We start from the raw sequence: 20,990 nt of genomic DNA, 5'->3' as shown, positions 1-20,990 counted from the left end.
GAACCCGCACGGCCTCATTCGTTCGGATTCCCTGGAGAATATCTACATATGTGTGTGGGGGGTGTCATACACCACTTTGAAACTTGCTTGGTGGATATGTAAATGAATAAGGGAGTTGTGGCTAAAATTCGAATATTCAGTGACATCTGGGTGAGCTGCCATAAGAATGATATTCCAGTTTCTTACCCCATATAATACATGTGGATAGGAACTTTCACCCTTAGCCTCTCTTTTTAGAGTGGTTTCTTTCTTTCTTTCTTTCTTTCTTTCTTTCTTTCTTTCTTTCTTTCTTTCTTTCTTTCTTTCTTTCTTTCTTTCTTTCTTTCTTTCTTTCTTTCTTTCTTTCTTTCTTTCTTTCTTCCTTCCTTCCTTCCTTCCTTCCTTCCTTCCTTCCTTCCTTCCTTCCTTCCTTCCTTTCTTTCTTTCTTTCTTTCTTTCTTTCTTTCTTTCTTTCTTTCTTTCTTTCTTTCTTTCTTTCTTCTTTCTTCTCTTTCTTTCTTTGGTGGTTGCATTACTGGCAAATCTCTTCTAATGTATGTACTCTGTCTTTAGAAAGACAATAATTTAATCTTATTTTTGTCCAATGAAACAGGATAGATCTTTCAAAAGTGACTTTGGATTTTTTTTTATTGTTGTTCTCAATTATTTTCCACTCACAGTTTTACTCTCATAATGGACAATTCTTTTTATTAAAAAAAATAATTTTTGGAGAGGAAGAGCTGTGGACATAAGGTAATTTTTTTCACTTGATAAATACTAGGAATAAATTCTTAATTTAATGACTCCATTAATTGAACATGAATTATTAAATTATTAATAGCTAAATCTCAGATGCAGTGATGCTCCTTAATTTCTTAAAAAGTGGTTTTTGCTCTTTGCAAATCAATTAATTAACTATAAGGATTACAGGGACAAACCGTTTTGAGAAATTCTGATTTGAGTTGGTAGCAGAGTTCCTAACTAGGGATCTCTGGAGCTTACACAGGCACAGGAGACACTGTGGTGTGGTCAGGATACTGATGCTCGAGTTTGGATATTCTGTTGTTTTTGAACAGGGAGAGGAAAAACGTTTGAAGAGACTGGAAATTAGTTCCGCTGACCTCTTTATATGTGGATGTACTGCCACCTGTTGGTCATTTCTTGTCATTGACCAGCTTTTGAAGGCTGATTCAGTGGATTCTTTTTTGTTGTTGTTTGTTGAAGGGTAATTAACCTATGATACTACGTGAGTTTCAAGTAGACGACATAGTGATTTGACATTTAAATACATTACTAGTTGATGACCACACTATTTCAAGTTACCATCTGTTGCCATACAAAGTTACAGTGTTATAGTGACTGTATTCCCAATGCTGTGCTTTACAGCCCCATCATTTATTTATTTTGTAACCATAAGCATGTACCTCTTAATACCCTCCACCTATTTTGCCCATCTGATGAACCATGAGTTTGTTCTCTGTATCTGTGAGTCTGTTCCTGTTTTGGTATGTTATGTTTGTTTGTTTGTTTGTTTACTTTTAGGTTCAATATATAAGTGAAATCATGCAGTATTTGTCTTTCTCTGTTTGGCTTATTACATTCATGTTTAAAGTTTCTGTTGGGAGTCATATTGTTGAGCTTGCTTTATTCACAATAAAAAAATTTTACCTTTTAATTGGGCTATTTAGAGCATTTATAGAATGATAATTTGTATGCTTGGGCTTAAATCTGTTGTCTTGCTTTTTGTTTTCTTTTTGTCTGTTCTCTATTAATTTTTGCCTCATCTTCCTTATTTCCTTGTATCAGTCATTAGTTGAAATCTGCCCCTGGGGAATGTTCATTTTTTTGGCACATCTTGGTGGTGGTGGAGAAGTAGAGGAAAGACAGATCCTGAAATAAAGAAATGCAGGTGGTGGCAGTGAAATTTGACTGGTTTGTATGGGAATGATAAGGGTGGGGCACAAACGGAGTCTGCCATGCTAACCAGAGTAAAAGTGGGAAGCAGAGTGTGTCCTACACTTTCTGTAGTGCCTGAAATTTATCTCAAATGTGACTTTGAAACCTTCTTGCTGACTAAAAAATGTAGAATCATTCTAAAGGTGTGACAGGAGTGCCCAGTAAGTCATAAAGGCCCATTTTAAATTTTGCCCCAATTTAGGAGAAACTACAAATATGTCTCAAATAAACAGCTAGGAATATTAGGATATGATCTAGTTTCATTTATCATGTCGCTGGTGCCAGCTTTATAACTGCTACTTGCTGCGTACCAGGGAGTAGATACTGGACACAAAAGGGATTACATAGCAAAGAACTAAAGATGGTGATGTGACATGGGACAACAAAAACTAGAAGGTCTGCAAGCTAGCACCTCTCAGTCTACCGACACCTGCATCATACCTGTTGAAATGCATCTGCATTTTCCAGAAAAGTAAATTTCTTGGTTTATGTCTAGTCGCTTACATGTTCCATTTATTTTTGATAAAACTATAGGAAGAAAGTAAAATTTTAAATTTAGAGGTGAAGACATGAGTAAATAATAGATTTGGAAGTAATTCCTTAGTCAGATCATAATACTACACATATTATTTTTACTCTGTTTTATTCAGTTAATAAATAATATGAATATCTATCTCTTCATCTGATTAAATATTCCTTTCAACGTGATTTTCGGTGTTTTCTTTTACACTTATAAAGTGTGATTGCACGTAGTACAAAATTTAAATTACATAATACCAAATTAAATAAATGTTGTTTCCCATCTACTCCAAACATTCTTATGAAGATATCTAAAAATTTTTAAATTGAAGTACAATGTGTGTTCATTTCTTGTGTACAATAGTGATTCAGTTATGCATATATATATTCCTTTTCTTATTCGTTTCATTATGTGCTGTTGTAAGATGTTGTGTAGAGTTCCTTGTGCTGTACAGTAGGACTTTGTTGCTGATCTAATTTGTGTATAGTGGTCTCTGCAAACCCTAAACTCCCAGTTTATGTCTCCATCCTCCCCTCCTTTTCCTACCCTGGTGAACATAAATTTGTTTTCTATGTCTGTGAGTCTGTCTCTGTCTTGTAAATAACCTCATTTGTGTACTGTTTTTAAAGATGTCCCATAAAAATGATATATGGTATTTTTCTTTCTCTTTCTAGCTTACTTCACTTAGTATGATGATCTCTAGTCCCATCCCTATTGGTGCAAATACCATTATTTTTTCTTTTTTAATGACTGATAGTATTCTGTTGTATATGTGTGTGTGTGTGTGTGTATACATATACACACAACTTTTTATCCAGTCATAGGTTGATGGACATTTAGGTTGCTTCCATGTCTTGGCTATTGTAAATAGTGCTGCTGTGAATATTGGGGTGCAGGTGTCTTTTCAAATTAGAGTTCCCTGAGATATATGCCCAGGAATGGGATTGCTGGACATAGGATAAAACTATTTTCAGTTTTTTAAGGAATCTCCATACTGTTTTCCATAACAGCTGCATCAAACTGCATTCCCACCAACAGGGTAGGAGGGTCACCCTTTCTCCACACCCTCTCCAGCATTTCTCATTTGTGGATTTTTTAATGATGACCATTCTGACCTGTGTGAGGTGATGCCTCACAGTAGTTTTGATTTGCATTTCTCTGATAATTAGTGATACTGAGCATTTTTTCATGTGCTTGTTGGCCATTTGTATGTCTTCACTGCAGAAATGTCTATTTAGATCTTCTGCTGAATTTTGATTGTGTTGTTTGTCTCTTGGTTATTGAGTTGTATGAGCTCTTTGTATATTCTGGAAATTAAAGCCTTGTCAGTCGCATCATTTGTAAATATTTTCTTCCATTCTGTAAATTGTATTTTCATTCTGTTTATGGTCTCCTTTGCTGTGCAGAGGCTTATAAATTTAGTCTTGTCTCTTGTTCAGTCTTTAAGCCATTTTGAGTTTTTTGTGTGTGTGTATGGTGTGAAAGAGTGTTCTAGTTTTATTTATTTGCAGGCAGCTGTTCTGCCTGTGTTTTCCTCTAGCAATTTTATAGTGTCCAGTCTTTCTTACATTTAGGTCTTTAACGCACTTTGAGTGTTTATATATGGCATTACAGAATGTTCTAATTTCATTCTTTTATAGGTAGCTGTCCGGTTTTCCCAGCACCACTTATTGAAGAGACTGTCTTTTCTCCATCATATATTCTTGTTTCCTGTGTTGTAGATTAATTAACTATAAGTGCATGGTTTTATTTCTGGACGTCTGTTTTTGTGCCAGTTAGATACTGCTTTGATTACTGTAGCTTTGCAGTATAGTTTTAAGTCAGGGCGTGTGATTCCTCCAGCTCTGGTCTTCTTTCTCTAGATTGTTTTGGCTATTTGGGGTGTTTTGTGTTTCTATACAAATTAAAAAAATTTGTTGTTCCTGTTCTGTGAAAAATGTCATTGGTAATTTTACAGGAATTGCACTGAATCTGCATATTGCCTTGGGTAGTATGGCCATTTCAACAATATTAATTCTTCCAGTCAAGAGCATGGGATATCTTCCCATTTCTTTAAATCATCTTTAATTTTCTTAATATTTTATAGTTCTCGCTTATAAGTCTTTTACCTCCTTGGTCAGGTTTGTTCCTAAATATTTTATTTTTCATGTGGAGTCTTTAGTGTTTTCTATGCATAGTAGCATGTTACTTGCCTATAGTTTTGTTAATGGAATACTTCTTCCTTTTATTTTCCATATTTCTTTTTTTTTTGTAGATTTAATGAAGTGCCATTTAAAAAAATCTGTTTTTGTTGTTTTCTCATTGCTTTTAAGTGGTTTTTAAGACAAATAACAGGTATAAATACTATTTTCCTGACATCTTTAATCAAAAGTAGATAGCATAATTTTATCTACTAAATATGAGCCATTATGAATTACACAGGTTTTGTGGATTTGTTTTCCACTAATTCAATAAATATGTACACAACACCAATTATTGATGAACTTTTGAGACAGATACTTAATAGGGGTTAAAAATGAGCTAGCAATGAAGTGTTATTGGGGTTGAAAGAATGAGTTAACAGATCTTCTTGATGGGATAAACAATTAGGTTCTCAGAGAAGCCGGTGACTGAGACAGTTCACCCTCTGTACCAGACTATACATTTCTTCTCTCTCTTGTGACCCTCCCCTCTCAAACAACTGCCTTGACTTAGCTTCCTTGCTTCTGTTCATCTTATTAGCACTGCCTGGAATGCCTTTCCCCTAACTTCAGTTTATCCAAATTAAACTTATCTTTTTAGACCTTTTCTTCTTTGTACATTTCCTCATATATTCAAGCTGACAGTCATCTGTTGTACTTTAGGAGTCTGGTGACTGTTTTTTTCATTTTTTGCCTTGAGATAAGAAAATGCTACTTTGAATTGATGTTTTCTTTTTTATCAGATATTGTCTAATTTTGGAGATTAAAAGAATGAGGCACAGAGAGATTTAAAAATTTGCTCAAAGTGACACAGCCAGTAAGTGATGAAATTAAGGTTTGCAGGCAATGTGGATCCAGAAACTAGGCAGCAAGCTACGTCCTCCAAGTTGGTGCTGGGTTCTCAACGTATCACTCCCCACTCATAGGAAAGAGAGCTCTCTTTTGTTGGTAGAGGATCCTAAAGTGGGAAAAAACATGTTGTTTTCTTAGCAGTTTTCTCTTTGAGAATAGATACAGTTGGTAAATAACACTTGGTCCAAATGCCACTGAGACCATGTTAACTTTGTCCCTCTAGGTATAAGCTCTTGAGCTTTTAGTTCTTTGGGGACCTGGCTCTAAATCTTTGAAAACTCCAAAAGAAAAATTCCCTTATTCTGTACAACATGTGAATCAATGTGCAGGTCAAAGAGTATCTCTTAACTGCCAAGATATTCAAGATGAGGGATTTGTCTTCTTTGCCAAGTATCTAGAAAATCTAAGAAATATTCTTAAAAAAGTTTGTCACAATGAGGGAAGTTGAAAATTCCATCCTTATTTCTAGAAAATGGTTACGTCCCTTGAAGCAATTAATGGAGATACACAAAGGATATCCTTAGAGAAGTGAAGACAATGCATTTTGGACACTGAAGTTTTTGAAATATGGTGGAGAAGCAACAGGATGAGTTTGCACTTTAGGAATGTATTATCCCCCTCCCCAGCCCAGGTTCTCTAAAGACAGCAGACTGGCATTTTTTCACATCCTTATGAGAGTAAATAACTGGTCTTTTCAGTGATTTTTTCCTGAACTGATTTTCTTGTTTATTTCTTTTTGAGATAGAGATACTGTGATGTCCATAAAGAATTCTAAGGTCATAGAATGTTAGCTGTGAAAGTAACATAGAGATAATCCTGCATTTTTAAAAATAGAAGACTGAAAATAACTTACATTTAAATAAGTAAATAGTGGTTTAACGAAAGACCAGAAGCAGTCTGTTCAACCCACTATCTCCACACAACTATACTGGCATATTTGGATGGATAAAAAGGAAAACATTCATGCAATGGAAAAGGCTTCATATCTAAGCCTAGAATTTTCTTTGTGCTTAAAATATACTCCATGTAGCATTAAGCAAATGATCATGATAATGATAAATATCATAAATCAAATAGATATATTCACTAATTTTTTCATAGACTGAGCTCCACATATAATTACTATATAATTCAAGATTGGTATATTGATTTAAATTTTTTAAATTGAAGTATAGTTATTTACAGTGTTTCAGGTGTACAGCAATGTGATTCAGTTACATATATGTTCTCCTCTTACAGATCCTTTCTATTATAGGTAATTACAAGGTATTGAATACAGTGCCCTGTGCTGTGCAGAAGATCCTTGTGGTTTATCTCTTTTATATGTAGTACTGTGTAGCTGTTGATCCCAAATTCCTAATTTAATTCCTCCTCCCATTTCCCCCTTTGGTAACTATCTGTTTTCTGTATCTGTGAGTTTATTTCTGTCTTATAAATAAGTTAATTTGTATCATTTTTCAGATTCCAAATATAAGGGATACCATAAGATATTTGTCTTTGTCGGACTTAAGAGTAATATATTGCTTCTATTTTACTGAAAGAAGACATTAATTTCAGTGGTAATAAATGTTGTTTGAAAGTGTTTTTTTTTTTCACAAAAAGTATCCTACATAGTGATCTTCCCTTAGGAATTTAAAACAGTTGATTTTTTTTCTTCCTTGCTAGTGAGTCAGAAATAACATATTTTTGAATGTGTTCTCTGCATAAACTGTTATGCATTTGACATTTTACATATATTATTACTATAATTGATATTGCCTGACAGATTTCAGGATAAGTGCCCTAAAATTAGTTTATATGAAATATGGGCAATCACATAAAGTAATTCCATGTGATTTTGGTACAAAGGGTGCTTAGTTTTGTACACAATTTCCATGATGTGTTGCTGTCCAACATTTACCAGATCACTTCATCTTACAGGCACAGCCTCCCCATTTCCTCTGTGACAGCATATCATTTTATATGAGTAACCTCTGTCATTTGTGTGTGTTATCATTTCCACATCTTTTTACAACTGGAAGTAGGGAACAAACTGAAAAACACACATGTGAATTGTGTCTTAACAGTATTACAATGGTACTGATCATGCTGTAAGATCAAGAACTCCTCTGGTTAGTCTTTCCCAGATGTCATATATTAGGATCTGAATATCATTAGTTTTACAATATTCCCAGTAAGGTCTTCCATCTGTTTTTTTTTTAATCCCATCATACAGTAATATGAAACTTGGGGAACAGTTCATGTACAAGCTTAGAACTTGAAGGAGTTTTGGATAATAGAGTTGGACTCTTGATGGGAGAGAGCAGAGGTCAAGGGTGAATATCCAAGTTGACACAGGATCTTTGTATCAACTGTCCTGAACTAGTATCTAGGAATATTATCTTCCAGTTTGACATTACTTCAATACTTTTCTGTAACAAGTCTGTTTAAGATATTCTGTCATTGAATTAAAATATTATTTGTTACTCTTAATGATATATTTTAAACTAATAAAATGTTTCTCTTTCTTATTAACAAATTACAGATGACCAATGGAAAATAAGAATCAGACGGCAGTGATTGAATTCCTTTTCTTGTGCCTCACAGATCATCTCCACCTGCAGATGGTACTATTTGTTAGTTTTCTCTTTGTCTGCCTTGTCACCCTGGAGCTTAATTTGGGGATGATCACTCTCCTATGGATCGATCCCAGACTCCACATGCCTATGTACTTCTTTCTCAGCCACTTGTCCTTTGTAGACACATTTTCCTCTTCTTCCATTGCCCCCAAGATGCTGTGTGATATCTTTGTAGAAAAACAGTCATCTCTTTCATGGGTTGTGCTGCACAGATGTGGTTCTTTGGTCTTTTTGTGGAAACTGAGTGTTTTCTCTTGGCTTCCATGGCATATGATTGGTATGTGGCCATCTGCAAGCCCTTGCTGTACACCCTCATTATGTCCCAGAGGGTCTGCGTGCAGCTGGTTCTGGGCCCTTATGCTGTGGGTCTTCTAAGCACCATGATGCACACAATTCACATGTTTTGCTTACCCTTCTGTGGTCCAAATATCATCAATCACTTTTTCTGTGATATTTCACCACTGCTTTCCCTGGCGTGTGCAGACACCTGGATCAATAAGTTGGTGCTTTTCATCTTTGCAGGAGCCATAGGAGTTCTCAGTGGCCTGAGAATCATCATTGTCTCCTATGTTTGCATCCTGGTGGCCATGCTGAGGATCCAGACTGCTGATGGGAGGAGGAAAGCCTTCTCTACTTGTTCTTCTCACCTGGCAGTTGTCTCCATCCTATGTGTGATTCTTTTCTTCACCTGTGTCCAACCTAGTTCAAGTTCCTCTCTAAATATCAATAAATTAATTTCTCTGTTTTATATTGTGGTAGCCCCCATGTTGAACCCCCTCATCTACAGCTTGAGGAACAAGGAGGTGAAAGATGCATTCAGTAGGAAGTTTGAAAGGAAAAAAGAATTTTTAATAGATAAAATAGAATTCTAATTGTGCTGCACCACTCTTGTTAATTCAGTTATGTGTGGTCAAGAGAAGACAGTACTGAGAATGAGACATTCCCCTTAGTTCCTTGGTCTGCTGTTTTCAAGATCATTCATATACTAGACATATTGTTTATATTGTTCTTCTTCAGTCTGCTCCTTTGCAAAATGTTGGGGAATATAAAATATTTTACATACATGTTGAAAGTAGAAATGTAAGAGATGCCAGAAGAAAGTCCAGGAGAAAATTTGTATCTTCTTACAGGTGAGAAGACATTTTATTCCAGCCCAGAAAAGCAAACATTGTAAGAGAAAGATCAACAAAGTCCATCCATAAAGGACCATAAATGATAGACCTTGATAAAAGCTGAACTATGGAAAGTGAGAGAACAGCTGTAGAACAAGTGACTTACAATGAGTTAGTGTCCCAACAGGAAAATGTTGGAACATGTATATACATATATATGAAACACAGTAGAGAAATTAACCAACAAATGAATGGGCAATGACATAACTGGAAATACAAATGGCCAAAAGCATAAATATATACAAAAATTGCTCAACTTCTCAGTTGCTTAAGTAAATGAAATGAAATTGCAATCTGTTTTGTTTTTGTTTTTGTTTTTCCATCTATCAGATTGGCGAACATTAAGCTGATTAGGTTGCAATGCTGGTAAGGTCACCATTTGGGTATTCTACACTTCACTATAGTGGGTACATTTTCAGAAACTAATTTGATGATTTCTAGTAAAATGCACTTGATCTTTGACCTAGCTATCTTACATTCAGAAATTTATGCTATAGAAATATAAATACCAGACACAAGTTTTGCAACATGATTTATAGGGGGGATAAAAGGATACAGTCTGATTTTGTTTCAGGAGAAGCAAATCTTCTTCCTATGAATCATTATGCAGCTAATTATAAAAAGAATGATTTAGATATCTGTGCTTTTGTTTGGAAGAAACTCCCTGATACTATTATAAGTGAATGGAAAAAAATCCCAAGTCAAAGTGAAATCTGCAGAATTGATTACACTTAGTAAAAATAATGTGGGGGCAGAGTCTACCTACTGTGTAGAATATATTGGCATGCGCATTATACAAGATGATAGAGACAAGTGTGGAAGGCTACAGACTGAACTGTGAGCACTGGTTACTTCAGTGGCATGCCCATTGGAAGCAGGAGGGTGGGGTGGTGCTCCATCCTCATCTGGGTTGTTGAACTTGTTTTATAACAAATATGTCTACCTTTGTAATTAAGATTCACTTTTGAAAAGCCACAGTCTGTGTCAAAACTGAATGAATAAATTTATCAGTAAATAGATAAATTGAGGAGGATGAACTTAAGTAGCCTTCTCTAAATGCTGCTTCTACATTCCACCATTCTCTGACTTTATGAAACACTTCTGAACATTGGTTACTGAAATATTGTTCAAAACCTAAGTAAAATGGAGAGGTTCTCAGCCACTCTGTGCTTCTGTCTCTCACTTCTTCCCTCTAAAGATATGCATTTTCCTCCACCCACATAGTCTATAACTTCTATACATAGTGGTATGCTTTCTCTTGACTAAAACCTTTGAAATGATAGCAGAATGCTAAAAGTGACACAATGCAAGTGTGATGAGATTTGAAAGGAACAGTAAATATTACCTTAAATGTATCCATATAAAACTAACATCACTAATTGTCAGTCTTGTAAAATTTTCCAGCACCATTTTACTAAGAATTGTTAAAACTTGGGCCTAGGTGTGACAAAGGGAAAAGATATTTTTCCTATTTTTTATCTAGAAGGACACAACAGTTTCTTTCCCAGTCAAATTTTGCCTTAAAGTGCCTCTATTCTGGGTCTTCACTGTGTAACGTGTCTCAAATCACAAGTCACCTTTTGAGATGATCACTTCCTAGTATGATGCTCGAAGTGTTTTCTATCTTTTAATTGTTCCTTAAGCATTTATGATTTAACATCCATTGAAAGGGGATTGGGAGAAGAACAGTAGGAAGCAAGTGGTAATTATAAATTTCCTCAATGGCTGAGTTCCTTCTGTAAATATATGCAAATATGTGCAAATATATGCAAAACCAACTGTCCTCTGAAGCTCTAGTTACTGCAGTTCTGATGCCCTGATGTTTTTTCTGTCTAGAATACTCTTTGTACCATGATTACATGTATAACTCTGCTTGTTTTTCATGCACTACATAAGTGTGGCTTCCATTTGGAGGATTAATTACCCTGTCAACACTGCAGCATCATATTCTTTTCCTTCAGACTTTATAAGTGTAACATGTTGCATATTAGGATAATGTTTTTGGTTTTGCTTTGTTTTTATTAGTGAGAAGTATTCCCAGCTGATTCTTCATATTAGATGTGATGGAAATTCACTTGGAGTTACATTTTTTTGTTCATCTCATAGGTCTATAAGTGGTTCTCCATATTTTGGAATGAAAGGGTGGATTCCAATATGAGGAGCAGAGAAATTCTACATCAATGAATGCCTCCAGACACTGAAATCCCCTGATATACACTATTGGTGCCTAGGAGGAGGGCATCAATTTTAATGAGATACGGTTTCTCAAGAGATGTTGTTTTTTTTTGTTTTTGTTTTTGTTTTTGCTTCTGGCTTCCTTCAGGACTTTTTTCTTTACCTTTGATTTTTTTGTATTTTGAAATTTTTATGCTTAGGTATAGTTATTTGTTTGTTTTTGACATTTATCCTCCTTAGTGTTCTCTGAGCTTCCTGGATCTGAGATTTGGTGTCGAACATCAATGTGAGGACATTCTTAGTCATTATTCTCTAAAACACCTACATTCCTCATACTGTTAGTATATACACTGGTTAATCTTGTCAAACTCCTTTGAAGTTTTTAGTCCATAGTAAGAGACTGGTTCTTAAATACTGAGTCAGTGTTGTAACCAGTGGAGTATTATCAGAAGCTGGGAAAGAAAAATAATATCTTAAGGATGAAAAGGATACACCAGGAGGTGTTTTGGAGAAAGCATCACAGAGTAGACACTGTTGTGGCCTTTGAATCCTGTTCAAAAACCAGCTTCTTTTGTCTGAGCTTGCACTCCTTCTTAGGCTTCAGAAGTTATCCTGTAGATACAACACTATTCTTCTAGAATCTAAAGGAATTGACAAGGAAGATAGATTCTTAACACCCATCACCCAAGGTGAGAGTGAGAGCTATCAGCCTGAATTCATCAAATTCACATAATACCTTATCTATGAAATATGTCTTAAAATATCCTCCATTCAAAAGCAGGGGCTTTTGAACACAGTTAATAATGTGGACTTGCCTTGGGTAATCTCCAAGGGGAACTCCTACACCTAAAATTCTGATTCCCTTCAAAAATTCTGTTTTGATCAAGAAGAAACTGAAAAGCCCAGTGAGGTTCAGCGACTTACTCAGTATCACACAGATAGTTAGTAGGTAGTTATGATGACCACCTAGAGGTCGAAGGCAGGATTGTCATCTGTCAGTCTACTCTGCAAAATGTAAAAACATAGAAGTTGTATTTATTTTTAAAAATAAGTCCAACTATGAATTGATTCAAAGGAAAAATCTCTCTCTTTCTCGTTACAGATTAGATCAGAGAAGTGGATAATGGAAATCACACTTTGGTGATTGAGTTTGTTTTTGTGGGCTTAACAAATCACTTCCAGCACCAGCTTCTTCTTTTTATGATATTTCTATTGGTTTATCTTGTCACTCTTCTGGGAAACATGGGGATAATGACTCTCATTTGGATGGATTCTCGACTCCACACCCAAATGCACTTATTTCTCAGCCACTTGTCCTTTGTAGATGTCTGCTTCTCTTCTTCTGTCATTGGTCCCAAATTGTAGACTGACATCCTAGTGGAGAAAAAAGTCTTCTCTTTCTTTGGTTGTGTTGCCCAGATCTGGCTTTTTGGTCTGTAGTGACTGAGTGTTTCCCTCTGGCTTCCATGGCATATGATCAGTATATGGACATCTGTAAGTCCTTGTTGTGCACACCCATGTCCCAGCAAGTCTGTATGCACCTGGTGGTAGGGCCTTATGCTGCCATGGGTCTTAAAATCACCATGATCCACATAACTTTCACCTTTCACCTGCCTTACTGTGGTCAGAATATCACCAATCACTTCTTCTGTGACCTTCCTGTTCTCTCTCTGGCATGTGCAGACACACAGATCAGTAAATTTTTACTTTTCATCTTGGCTGGAGCTCTAGGAGTACTCAGTGGTGTGATCACCTTGGTCTCCTATGTTTACATTGTCATCGCTATCCTGAGGATCCATTCTGCTGATGGGAAGTGGAAAGCCTTTTCCATTTGCTCTTCACACCTGACACCTGTCTCCATCCTTTATGGGACACTCTTCTTTATCTATGTATGTTGGAGTTCTAGTTTCTCCCTGAATATTAACAAAGTGGTTTCTGTGTTCTACACAGCTGTGATTCCCATGTTAAACCCACTTACCTACAGCCTAAGAAACAAAGAGGTCAAGGATTCATTCAGAAGAACATTTGAAAGGAAGAAATTTCTTTTGAGTAAGTGAACTATGACATTGTTTGTATTATAGATTGAGAAGGTAAATAAATTAGAACATCATTTGTACTGCAGAGTGAGAGCTAATATTTATGTACGATGGAAAAACTGCAAATTGTGTGTTGAGATTCACTCTTTATTACTCTGTCATCGATAAGTCACAAAATGTCTTTAGGTTACAATTTTCTCATTTTGTTTTTTCTTATTTCTTATTCAGCAGAGATGAACTTTAGAACTTTAAACTCAGATAAGTAGATTACTGAATCCCAAGACTTTAAAAAAACATTGTTACTCATATACACACAAAAATTTATGACTAGGATATGAGAGGTTCTTTGTTATATCCTGAATAAATATTATCGTCATAACCAGTGACTTAGAAGTATTTCTATTTTGCTTATAATATGTTGAGATCTCTCATTGTCTGTGATCTTGACCTTGACTCATTAATCACAAACTGTTAAAAAGTATACTATGGTCAAAATGTAGAAACTTCCACTTATAGGATAAATACGTCTAGGGCTGTAACATACAGTGGTGACTATAGTTAACAATACTGCATTGTATATTTGCAAGTTGCTGAGAGAGTAGATCTTAATAGTTCTCATCACAAGAAATAAAATTTATAACTCTGTTAGGGAATTGATAAACTTATTACAGTAATCATGTTGCAATATATATAAATACTGAGTCATCATGTCATACACCTTGGGCAAACACAATATTGTATGTCAATCGTATATCAATAAAATTGAAAAGGTGAATTATTCAGGAATCATGCAACCATAGCACTCTCTACTACTACTTTCATGTTTAGAGGAGGTGTTTTACCAAGGTATTTTACATCCCCTATACTTTTTGCTCATAATAATAACTTCCAGGGATTTTGCCATGATTTGTGCATGTGAAATGTAGAATACATTCCAGTTCTTTAATAAAGTGTTACTTATTACTATTGTTATTTATTGATTTTTGTGTCATAGGCAGGATATTAATTCCATTTTTACAGACAATGAGCCAAACAGCCATGAAGAATCAATGGATTGCCCATGACCTCATAATTTGGACTCACATTTTAATTTTTTCCACATACAATATTCTTTCAAACATATTTCTGTGTTTTATTTATTGGAACATAGCAACATATCCAAGAAATGAGGGGGATAAACCATGTTTTTGTATCATTGTAAGTCAAGACTCAATGAGACCCACACTGTCATCTCTGAAGGCTTTCTTTAAAAGACATGCGTAGTATGCATGAGGTCTTGGGTTCAATCCCCAGTATCTCCATTAAAAGCAAATAAACCTAATTATCTCTCTTCCTTGCCGAAATAAAATAATACAATGATGTAAAGCTGTTAAAGATAATAACTTCTGCTTTCTCATGCAGTGTACTTTGGGAAGACAGTATTTGCAAATTGATTCTGATAAAGTTTCTGCTCATTTCAGTGTATTTTCATTTGAAAATACTGATATACTTCGAGTAAATTGGTTTGACAGCAGGTTTCTTCCTGTATAATTAGCATCCTCATTTTCTCAACAATATTCACTTAAGACAAAGCTGATACTGGGGACAGAAAAAATGATTTTAAAAAATAATGTTGGATCCATTGGATGTCTGCATGGAAAAAAAATGGAATTTACCCCCATCTCACAATACACACTAAGATCATCTCCAGATGATTTGGAGATCAAGATGTGAAAGGCAAGGAATTAAAGCATCTGGAAGATAATATTGGAGAATATCTCTGTTACAGGTGGTTGCAAATTAAAAAAATAATAATAAGGTACAAACATACTAAACATGAAAGATAATATTGATTCTCTGAATCACATTAAAATTGAGAACTTAGGCTTACACTGAAGAGCATAAACATGTAAACCACAGCAAGGGAAATGTATTTACAATGCATATAGTTGATATACCTGGAATATATGGATAAATATTAAATTTAAAAAAGACAGGCAATCCAGTCAAAAAATGTGAGCAAGACATTTGAACAGGCAGTTCATAAAACTGGTTATGTAAATGTCCTATAAATATTGCAATAGGTTGCTCAAACTCGCTAGAAATCAGGGAAATGGTGGTTAAAGGCACAATGAGATACCACTCCACAATCACTGAGATGGCCAAAGTGACAAATACTGACTCTCATGAACTACTAATGGGAGTGTAAATAATGGGTTTTGGAAAACTCCTTGAAATATCAGTCAATATGAATATATACATACCTTATAACAAAGAAATTTTACTGTCAGGTATCTTCCCAAGAGATATGTGTGCTCATGAACACCAAAGGACATGGTGTTCACTGGATGATCTTTGGAGAAAAATTCCCAAAATGTAAAAACTGAGAGCAACTCAAATGCCCAACAACACAGAAATGGATAAATCATTTGTGAAATATCAATATATTAGAATACTAACAGCAATGCAATATATGGACTAGAGATTTATTCAACCAGGGATAAATTTCACAGACATGATGTGGATGGTGGAGATGGTGTATTTCTTGACGTAGGTGGTGCTTGCATGTTTGTGTTCACTTTGTAGTAATCACTGAGCAGTACACTTAAGATGTGTACATTTTTCTCTCTGTTATTCATCAATAGAAGCTTAAAAATGTAGCATCGGGCTTGCCTTTGTCAGTGAAACCTCTTTCAATTCCTCAGGAAAAAAACCTGCACGAATAGAATAGAAACTCTTCATACATTCTGATTCTCAGTGATTTTCCTGTCCGTGTTGGGAAAAAGATAAACAATTATAATGTCAAATAAGGCACCCTTGTGGTGGATCCTCTATTATAATGTACTTTAGTTGAGCAGTTCCAGAAATTTTGTGGTACTTCTTGTGAGAAAAATGCAGACATTATTACATCATTGCACTAAAATTTATTCTTTAAATAGTTTAAGAAGGAGGTAAGAAATAAGGCATTTATCTAAACAATTACTGTGATCCCAGTGGATTTTTAAAAGTGTTTAAAGAAAGCAAGAACATTTTAATTTACATCCTTCTTAGCAATACAATCCCCAAGGTATGGCATACTTTAGGGACATAAATTCTTCCAGGACAAAAAATGATGTAACTACTTCTGGAAACTGTAAACCACGAGAATATTATGTTTCCGAGTGGAATCATTAGTTCCTTGGGAAGAAAACTAATAATAAAACCAAGTGGCTCCTAGAAAGTCTGACTTCTCTGTGCAGAGTATGGGGGTGGGGAGTGGGGCGAGGGGAGGTGAGGAGATGAAATGCATGCTGAAAAAGAATGCAAATTGTACTCCATTTTAATTTTAATTTTCTAAAGAAGAAAGGAATTCGTTAAAATGTAAGTTTAGACTTTTTTTTATTATTATCATTTCTGCTTCTCTGTTTATCTTCAAGAAGTTCAAAATGAGTTAAATGGATTTATGGGAAAATAAAAATGTATGACATTTAAAATGTGTTTATTTGGTACATACACACGTATCTGGTTAGAATGTTGCACACAGTCTAAGAAGTAATGTGAAATCCTGTAAAATGCACAAAGAGGTTACAGTCAAGTTAAATCCCTCTTAAGGACCCAGTGACTGTGAGGCAGGAAGCTCCATAGAAAGACTGGCAGGACCCCTAGGCAGGACCGCTGCTCTCCTCCCATCACAGTCCGGTTCCCTGGCCCAGAGGTTTTAATCTCACTTTTTGCCTCTAAAGCAGCTAACTTACACCTAGAATTCTATTGGTTCCCTGAGCTCACTTCTGATTGGTTATTACTCTCACTCCTGATTGGTTATTACTCTCACTTCTGATTGGTCCACTTCCCTAACTTCTGATTGATCCATTTGTAATACTTTATTTGCATGGAACTCACTCCTGATTGGTCTATTTCTACAGAGCTTATTCCTGGTTGGTCAACTTCTGTTGTACTTTATTTGCATATGATGTTGCAAAGTGTAAAACTGGCAGCCTATAAAAGGCCTGTATAAACCTACAGACAGGGTCCAGAGCTTTAAGTGTTAACGCCTCTGGGCTCGCTGGTGTAATAAACCTGAGTTCTCCATCTCTGAGTACTGTTTGGTCTCTCGCCTGGATCCATGTTGTTGTCATAACTGAGCTGTAACACTGAGCTGTAACACATTTTTCTGCAACAACCGTGCCCTGAATGGGAGAGAGGCTGGGCACAGCTACCTCCCACTAAACCCTGAGGTGTGGTGCCATCTGGAAGCAATATTGCACTGGCTTATGGGCATCATGCTCAAAGCACAGAATGGGAAGGTTAATGGAAAAACTATCAACAAGAGCACAGTTTGCAGATGTTTGAGAGTCCCTGTGATTGAGTAAGCTTGAACTCTTATTTCTCTGAGACCTCATTGCTTGCTTTGTAATCAACAGATCCTTCAGCATTAAATCTGCACTTGGACAGTGGCTGATGATTCTGTATCCCATGAAGAACATGCAGAATTGAGTTGGGACATAGAGAGGTCTAGGTTCCCTTTTGGGAGAGAGACATCATTGAAAGTATAGACTGTATTCAGCCAGGGCAGTGTCTTAAAATCAGATAATTCTATGAGATCCTCGCTCTCAGGCTTTAGGCTCCACCTTCTGCACTTACAACCTCTACTGCCTGCTCTGTAAATTGGGGATAACAAAGTGTTTCTTATCCAGGTTTGGGTGGAAATCAAGTGGGCTGAGGTTTGCAAAGCACTTGGAGCAGAGTCTGGTAAGACTTGAATATTCTATAAATACTTGTTTCTTGTTCCATATTCATTGCAACCTCAGTTGTGTTGTATCATGAAGCCAACCATGGGCTTTAGCACAGCGTGCTGGTAAGTGATGGTGTATTGGCCACCTTCTCTGGTCTTGGCTCAGATATCTTGGGAACTCAGTTTTCTTATTTGTAAAGGGTGAATTTGGAGTTCTCTCAGCTTGTTAGAATTTTAGAAATCTAGAACTCCATATGCATAGCTTGCAATTGTTTCTCACTTTCTCACTTTCTACCTCCTAGGCTTCACACATTTCTCATCCCAAATTGATTGTAGCTGTTTTCTTTTCTTCTCTCTCTTTAAAATTGCTGGAATACCTTAGGGGCTTGTTCTAGATTACTACACTTTTTTTTAATATTTTTTATTGATTTATAATCATTTTACAATGTTGTGTCAAATTCCAGTGTTCAGCACAATTTTTCAGTCATTCATGGACATATACACACTAATTGTCACATTTTTTCTCTGTGATTTATGATAATATTTTGTGTATATTTCCCTGTGCTATACAGTGTAATCTTGTTTATCTATTCTACAATTTTGAAATCCCAGTCTATCCCTTCCCACCCTCTACCCCCATGGTAACCACAAGTCTGTATTCTCTGTCCATGAGTCTATTTCTGTCCTGTATTTATGCTTTGTTTTTGTTTGTTTGTTTGTTTTTGTTTTTGTTTTTTAGATTTTGGTTTTGTTTCTCCTTGTACCAAAATCTCCTTGTATCAAATTTGCGTGCACATGGAGTCACCTTTGATTATCCATCACATACCAGTTCATGGCCCCTCTCTGCTCAGAAATTATGATTGCAAATTTGGTGTATATCCTTACAGACTCTTTTATTTTATTCTATTTGCACACATTTAAATAATTATAATTAATGAACATATTAAGGTTTAAAACTTGTTCCTAAAACCATACTGCAGAGATCATTCTGTAACTTGCTTCTTCTTCACATGTCTTGGAAAAATAACCATGTTTCCATATATAAAATTACCTATTATTTAAACTTCTGCACAGTATTCCATAGAATGACTGTACCAAGGTTTATTTTGCTATTGCTCTTGTGGACAATATTTATGCGGATTCCAGTTTTTTTTTTTTATCATTTTAAACAATGATGAAGTAGACATCATTCTTTTTCCATTGTGTTTCCTTGGGGTAGATATTATGTAATGGAATTTGTGAGTCATTAGGTACTTTCTTTTTCAAAAAAAGTCAAAATAGTGAAAAATTTCCATCCAGAGGCCCCACCCTGCATCATGAGTGATTGCCATTTTTTTCTGGCTGTCTCATCAGTGTTTTATATTCTTAAATTTCTTTATTTTGTCAATTTGACAGGTGAAAATAGTATGAGGTTTTTTTTTTTCAATTTGGCTTCCATGATTATTTGCAAAATTAAGTTTGTTTTTTTTTTAATTCTTATTGGGACTTTGGGTGTCCACTCTTGTGGCATGCATTATATCTTTTGCCTATTATTACAATGAGCATTTGCTATTTTAACTGATGATTAATGATAGTTCTTTGTGTGTTCTGATTTTAATCCTTTATAATATATGTTTCAATATTTTTTTCCCAATCTGTGTGTCTTGATACTTAGAATGCATGTTGGCATACATTTGTTTAAAACTGTGATGTAGTAAAATTTGCAACATGTTCTTCATGTGGTTTTTATGTTCTGTATAAGAAGACCATTAAAAATAAATCATAACACTTTTCTTCACTATTTTCATATAATACATTTATAGTTAAGATTTTTTAAATTTAAGTGATGTGGGGTAGAATTTTAACAGTATTTATTTTCTCAAATGGCCATTCAACTATTGTAACACTTTTTTTATGAATATTGACTTGTTGAATCTTGGCTTTCCTTACTTGGAATAAAATATTTATTCATAGTCAGTTGACATACATGCCTAGGTCTGCCTGTGGTTTTTCTAAAGGTTTCCTGTCCTTTTCTATTCATCTCTTTGTTCTAGTAAAAACACTTTACTCTTTTAATTATGATAGCTTTAAATCTGCATTGAATATCTTAATTTTTCTTTTTAGAAACTATATTGGCTATTTTTAAATACATTTTGTTCCATAAATTTTTCAAGCAGATTGTTTCATTAAAAATTATATTTAGATGTTGTTTGAAATTGCATTAAATTAGCCACATAGTTTGGTGAGTGTCCTTGCTCAGTCATCCTAAGACAGCCAGGAACAAGTCTGTAGTTGGACCAAGCCAGCTTTATTGAGCCATTCCAATGAGACAATCACACACCAGAAGCACCATGGGTATCTCACTGAGCAAAGAGGAAATAAAGTTATTGTGGGATTTTTAAAAAGGGTGGAGTTTACATGAAATTTAAATCAAGAAAACTTTCGATAAGCTCAAAACAAAGCAGGCTGTATGTTAAGGAGGCAATATCATAACACGCCCACCGTGCAGACACAGGGTCCTGTTTCCCTAGAAACTACAAAGTGTGGATGGATGTGGAATGTGGTGTCCGGAAGTCCCTCCTGAGAAGCTCTGTGCCTGTGTGGGAAATTGAGACTCCTTAGCCATGTCAAAGTGACTTACTTAGATCTTCCTGGTAAGAGTGGCATGTTTCATCTTGCTGGTATAATTAACAATGAACATTTTTAGCTAGCCTATACTTTTAGAAAATACATTTTCTCATTGAGTGACAAGGCGGTTGTCACTCAGAGAAAGTGTTGTTAAATGCTGGCAGCTGCAATGTTATCTGCGGGAGAAGTACTGTGTCTTGTTCTG

At 35.4% G+C, this 20,990-nt stretch overlaps 2 pseudogenes; both read left to right on the top strand.

Annotated features, from left to right (window-relative positions):
• The first annotated feature begins 8,018 nt into the window (after positions 1–8,018).
• LOC140695568 (olfactory receptor 5G3-like) lies at positions 8,019–8,977 on the top strand (annotated as a pseudogene).
• A 660-nt stretch (positions 8,978–9,637) lies between these two features.
• Positions 9,638–13,501, top strand: LOC140695567 (olfactory receptor 5G25-like; annotated as a pseudogene).
• Positions 13,502–20,990: the final 7,489 nt, after the last annotated feature.

This window comes from Vicugna pacos, unplaced genomic scaffold (assembly GCF_048564905.1).
Source record: "Vicugna pacos unplaced genomic scaffold, VicPac4 scaffold_410, whole genome shotgun sequence".
Classification (NCBI taxonomy): domain Eukaryota; kingdom Metazoa; phylum Chordata; class Mammalia; order Artiodactyla; family Camelidae; genus Vicugna; species Vicugna pacos.
This window is presented reverse-complemented; position numbering and strand designations above follow the sequence as displayed.